We start from the raw sequence: 6,416 nt of genomic DNA, 5'->3' as shown, positions 1-6,416 counted from the left end.
GTGTGTGCTCCTCCCACTCGCCGCCGCTGCCGCTGTCCCCTGGGCGGCATGCCGAACCCACATCCCGTCGCTCGCCGCATCCATCTCACGCGCTCCCTGCAGCTCGCTGCCCGTCGCACCCCTCGCTGACATCTCGTCCCTGTCTAGTTGTGCAGTTTCCAGCAAAAAACTACATGGTTCCAGCAAAACATTGGAACGGTTCCAGCAAAACGAGATGTTCACAACGAAAACATTGGTATGCTTCCAGCAATTTTTTTACACGATTCCAGCAAAAAAATGATATGGTTCCAGCTCAAAAAAAGGCATGGTTTCGGACAAAACAACAGCCAAAAACTGCGCCATGACATCTTGCTGCAGCACCTCCCCCTCGCCACCGTCATACCAGCACCTCGCCTTGCCCATGGTAATACCTCAACTTGCCGGTGGTAGCAAAAGAAAAAAGCTCACCGTTCTATGGTCGCATCGCCGCCGTAGCCTGAAGCGTGACGCCGTTCACCATATGCAGCTCCCCCGGACGCCGTATGTATCTCCTCCAGATGCCGTTTGCAGCTCCCCGTCATCCATGATTGGAGCTCGAGTTTCGATCGCAGCTCCCATGGACGCCGGTTGCAGCTCCCGTGGACGCACATTGCAGCTTCTGCTGTCTACGGTTCCAGCTCGCCCTTCCGGACGTCAGTCAAGAAGAGGATGTAGCTCCGCATCCATAGACGCAGCTGTGGCTCGCATCAGCTCCGGCGCTCGGATTTTGGAGACTTGGAAAGAGAGAGAACGGCGGTGGGGATGAACTGGATAGATACTCACGGGAGGTGGGGATAAGGTTTGTGTGGCAAGCGATGGGCAAGCGGTCAAGTGGGTCCATGTGCGTGCGCGTTTGCGTGACGAGGCGACCGGCCCAGTTTCTGCCGGCTCGCCGATTACAAACGGTTTCCTAACAAAAAATGTTAGCATAGTTTATAAAACTGTTTCCTGCCATAAACATGTTCAATGTCTATTTGAAAAAAAGTTTAACATGTATATTAAAAAATGTTCAAAACATGTATTTGAAAACTATTTTTATACAGTGTGAAAAGAATGTCAACGTAGTTTTAAAACGGTTTTGAATAAACTGATTTATGAAAAAAAATTGAAAATTCTCAGGCTACGACATGTGGCGCACATGTAGTGCATCACTTGTCGTAACCTGAAAAGGTGGGAGTGACCTTTGCAAAGAGTGATTCTCAATTAGAGATTTCGTATATCATCATATCTAAGGGAGTGTAGTATTACTCATATTTCTAGAGATCAGAATAATGTAAGTCACATGTTAGCAAACTTCGAGAGGACAGAGGATCGAACTGTGGTATGGATCCATTCCGGTCCTGATAACATCCCTAGTCTGTGTAGGGATGAACTCGTTTGCTCTTGCGTAATATACTCCTTCTATCCCCGCAACAAAAACGTTTGATCTCTCAAACCGTGTGTTTAAATCTCCAACAGTTTTTACCGTTGGATTCATTGCGTCAAGATCTTCAAAATTGGATTCCATGATCATTGGTTTTGACGAATTGTTCAAAAAAACTAATCGAACAAAAAACCGAACCGTGAGCATTTTTTTTTTTACTTTTCTGAAAGAGGCACGACTGTGCCTCCACGAGAAGTAAACTCATGCCTCTCATGGAAGGAAAAGAAGTCTTTTTTTACGTTTCAGAAAGGCACTACTGCCTCTCGCGGAAGCAAAACCTTGCTTCTCGCGAAAAAATGCATTTTTTTTTGTTTTGCCTCTCACGACAGCAAATCCATGTCTCTCGTAGAATCAAAACCGTGTGTTTCGCGGAATGAAAATCAAATAAAACATGTTTTTCCATCTCCGAGAGGGCACAACAGGCCAACGTATTTAGTCTTTCTCTTAGTTGGGCCACAACAGGCCAACGTATGATGCTACACGCTCATGAATGCTCGTAGCGAACTGGAACGATCGCCAATAGTTGGCTCAAGACTGTTCTTTGAGATGTTACTAAGAAAAGATTGTTCTTTGAGATAATAGCCAAAATATCACTAATCAAAATCAAACATGCCTATACTTTTCTAGGCCTTTTGTTTATGATCAAGTGTAGTATCGGTTCTTATCAGTTTGAATTTTGATATGTAGATTTTTAAGTCTACACAGTATAACATTAAATTTTATGTCTTGAAGGATCCCCATATCTAGCTTGCGACATGGGTCCTTTGTGTCGCCTAGTGTTGCACTACTACTAATGCAAACATGCCAAAATGATCTACCTAAACAAACATTTCAAAATACCACTAGTGAAAACTGACTTGTCAAAACAGCACTACAATCTCTGTTTTTCATGCCAAAATACCACTTCCATTACATGTAAAAGGAATTCCGTCAGTCAAGCGGTCAACAACTTGCCACCTTTTCTTAAATAGCAAACATACCATCATGGGACCTAGTGCGTTTCTATCTCACTTTCTGCACCCCTTTATCAATGGATAGAAGTAGCGACATATGTTTCCAAGATGGCGGCTTTAGAGATATTGATCTATTACTTTGTAATGTCTTTGCGAATAATCAATAAAATGGTTGCATACATCTCCCAGATGAAGAGCCCGGGGGTCATCCTCCTTCTAAAAAAACTCCATGGCGGCGCACTAAAGCATGTCAGTCAGCGTCGGCTTCTGGCCATCTATCCTCTCTCTCCCTAATACCTTGTTTGCGATTAGCCGCCCGCCTCCTTTCTCCGCTGCTCCAGGTCGATCTCCCTATTCCCCTGGCCCCTGTGTCTTGGCCGCCGCTCGGCGCCCACGCTCTTGTAGAGGGACGTGCTACACAAAAAATATACTACACGATTGTTGGAAATATGCCCTAGAGGCAATAATAAAATGGTTATTATTATATTTCCTCATTCATGATAATTGTCTATTATTCATGCTATAATTGTGTTATCCGGAAATCGTAATACATGTGTGAATACATAGACCACAACATGTCCCTAGTGAGCCTCTAGTTGACTAGCTCGATTATCAATAGATGGTCACAGTTTCCTGACCATGGACATTGGATGTCATTGATAACGGGATCACATCATTGGGAGAATGATGTGATGGACAAGACCCAATCCTAAGCATAGCACAAGGTCGTGTAGTTCGTTTGCTAGAGCTTTTCAAATGTCAAGTATCATTTCCTTAGACCATGAGATCGTGTAACTCCCGGATGCCGTAGGAGTGCTTTGGGTGTACCAAACGTCACAACGTAACTGGGTGACTATAAAGGTATACTACAGGTATCTCCGAAAGTGTATGTGGGTTGACATGGATCGAGACTGGGATTTGTCACTCCGTATGACGGAGAGGTATCTCTGGGCCAACTCGGTAATGCATCATCATAATGAGCTCAATGTGACCAAGTGTTTGTTCACAGGATCATGCATTACGGTACGAGTAAAGTGGCTTGTCGGTAACGAGATTGAACGAGGTATTGGGATACCGACAATCGAATCTTGGGCAAGTAACGTACCGATTGACAAAGGGAATTGTATACGGGATTACTTGAATCCTCGACATCGTGGTTCATCCGATGAGATCATCGAGGAGCATGTGGGGGCCAACATGGGTATCCAGATCCCGCTGTTGGTTATTGGCCGGAGAGTCGTCTCGGTCATGTCTGCGTGTCTCCCGAACCCGTAGGGTCTACACACTTAAGGTTCGGTGACGCTAGGGTTGTAGAGATATTAGTATGCGGTAACCCGAAAGTTGTTCGGAGTCCCGGATGAGATCCCAGACGTCACGAGGAGTTCCGGAATGGTCCGGAGGTGAAGAATTATATATAGGAAGTCCAGTTTCGGCCATCGGGAAAGTTTTGGGGGTCACCGGTATTGTACCGGGACCACCGGAAGGATCCCGGGGGTCCACCGGGTGGGGCCACCTATCCCGGAGGGCCCCATGGGCTGAAGTGGGGAAGGGAACCAGCCCCTGGCGGGCTGGTACGCCCCCCTTGGGCCTCCCCTACGCCTAGGGTTGGAAACCCTAGGGGTGGGGGGGGGGCGCCCCACTTGGCTTGGGGGGCAAGTTCCCCCCTTGGCCGCCACCCCCCTTGAGATGGGATCTCCCAGGGGCCGGCTCCCCACTGGCCCCTATATAAAGAGGGGGGAGGAAGGGCAGCCGCACCCTAGTCCATGGCGCCTCCCTCTCCCCTCGCAACACCTCTCCCTCTCGCTGAGCTTGGCGAAGCCCTGCCGAGATCGCCTCTACTTCCACCACCACACCGTCGTGCTGCTGGATCTCCATCAACCTGTAGCGACCCGACCTCAGATGGTCAAGTCTCTGTGCTCAGGTGTCATCCCTGGATCAGTAATGCTGACACCACACAGTACTTCGAAGGATTTATAACAGAGTAGCAATCACACACTTATTACATCGTTTGTCCAGAAGAGGACTTATTATAATAATCATGGCTTAAGGCCATCTAATAATGATAACAGCGGAAGACTTGGAAGATAAGTGAGTCCATCAACTCCAACGGCATCACTGAGTATAGAACCACGACCTAAAAGCACCTTACTCGTCGTCTGAAAAGTCTGCAACATGAAAGTTACAGCCCGAAAATGGGTCAGCACATGGAATATGCTGGCAAAGTAACACATAGAGAATAATGAATGATAAGCCTATACTACATGCATATATGGCTGGTGGTAAGCTCTATGGTTATAGTTTTGCGTAAAGCCAGTTTTTCCCTACTGCAAAGGAATAAATTTATTTAACTATCATGGTGGTTGTTAAACATTGAGAATGGTTGACAGCATCCCCAATCCCAATTAAAAAGTACTCATTAACAAACCCATCAGTATTAAATTGGAGTAACATGTTGAGATTCAAATGATAGTTCAAGTACCAGATACTGAAGATGTCCATAACCGGGGACACGGATAATCATGATTAGTTTGTACACTCTGCAGAGGTTTGCGCACTTTTCCCCACAAGACTCGATCGCCTCCGTTTGGTTTCTCGCACTACATGGTGTTTGAGAAACGGATGACCGAGACATAGTCTTTCAGAAGCGCTAGCACCTTACGATGGGTAGACCGGTACACCTACATCCCCTACATCTGCTAGTCCACTATGCCAGAGCCCATAATGGTTTATCTAAGGTGGCAGCTTAGTCAACTATGCTAGAGCCCATAATGGCTTGTGGCTGCACACGTAAGTTACTAGTATGAATTATCTTATGATCCCTTTGAGCCTGGGTGGCGGTCCATAGGAAAATCACACGGTACCCCCGGGATTTCCAAAAAAATAGGCAAGTCCTGGTAACTCCAGGTGCCTCAATCCACCCAGATGTGTATTTAAGTTGCCACCTTAGATAAACCATTAATTATCAAACTCACATCTGTCATGGATATCACTCACCCAATCCACGTCTACTAGCATAGCATGGCATAATAAGCAAACGTAGAAGTAACTCCCAAAGGTTTCATAAGTAAAACAGGTAATAGGTACTACCTCATCTACTTCCCATCCCACAATTGAATTAGATCCTACTCACGCAATGTTTGAGGATTGATCTAATGCAATAAAACTGGGTAGTAGAAAGGTATGATCAAGTGTTACTTGCCTTGCTGATGATCCGCGAAACCTAAAGATTCGAAGTAACAAGCGACGCACTCCGGGTGATCTATCGCAGACAAACAACAAGCATACAATAAGTACTCATATAATGCACAGGTAAATCTCGAATAAAAGATCTAACCAGAGAGTTCAACTTAAGAACCGTGGTTTGCAAAAGAATCAAATCAAAATAAAGCAACGAAAATCAACCGACGAAAGAAAACATCTCGGTTCTAGCAAGTTGAAACTAAGTTAAATTTTATAGTAGCAAAACTTGGTTTCAGTTGGTTAGTCGGAATGGCGGTTTCGAGACGAAACACCAGGCGCTTGAATCACCTGATTCCGATAAACGAACGAGAAGATAAACCAGAAAGAAGATCGGATCTGAAATCGCTATCAGAAAAATAGCGGAATAAATCCGATTAAAAAGAAAAACGACGAACGGTTAAATGAACGGACGTTCATTAACCGAGGCAAACCGGTGATCACGTTCGTTAAGACGAACGGTCCGGCGAACGCTCGCTAAACAACAAAACCGAAAAAAAACCGATCTAGGGTTTTGAAAAAAAACCGATCCGATGAAAAGAAAACCGGATCGGAAAACCGGAAAGAAAAACGGAATGAACCTATCTAGAAAACCGGAACGGTCTACGAGAAAAACCGAACCGAGGGGAAGAAGTGACGCGGCGCGGGGCTAGTACCTCGAAGAGGCGAGGGGCTCCGGCGGCGGCGGCGTTGGGCGGCGGCGGCGGCACTTGGCAACGGTGGTGGCAAGCGGCGGCGGCGGCACTGGCAGGCGGCAGCATGGGAGGGGCGGCGGCGGCACTTGG

The 6,416-nt window shown here is 46.4% G+C and overlaps 1 non-coding gene across 1 annotated transcript; it reads left to right on the top strand.

The window, feature by feature from the left end:
* Nucleotides 1-2,056: 2,056 nt before the first annotated feature.
* LOC119266135 lies at nt 2,057-2,249 on the top strand. Its single transcript, XR_005131876.1, has one exon. It is a non-coding gene; the product is annotated as a U2 spliceosomal RNA (small nuclear RNA).
* Nucleotides 2,250-6,416: the final 4,167 nt, after the last annotated feature.

This window comes from Triticum dicoccoides, chromosome 2B (assembly GCF_002162155.2).
Source record: "Triticum dicoccoides isolate Atlit2015 ecotype Zavitan chromosome 2B, WEW_v2.0, whole genome shotgun sequence".
In the NCBI taxonomy this organism is placed as follows: domain Eukaryota; kingdom Viridiplantae; phylum Streptophyta; class Magnoliopsida; order Poales; family Poaceae; genus Triticum; species Triticum dicoccoides.
Note: the sequence above shows the minus strand (reverse complement) of the source record. Positions and strands in the feature narration are given on the sequence as shown.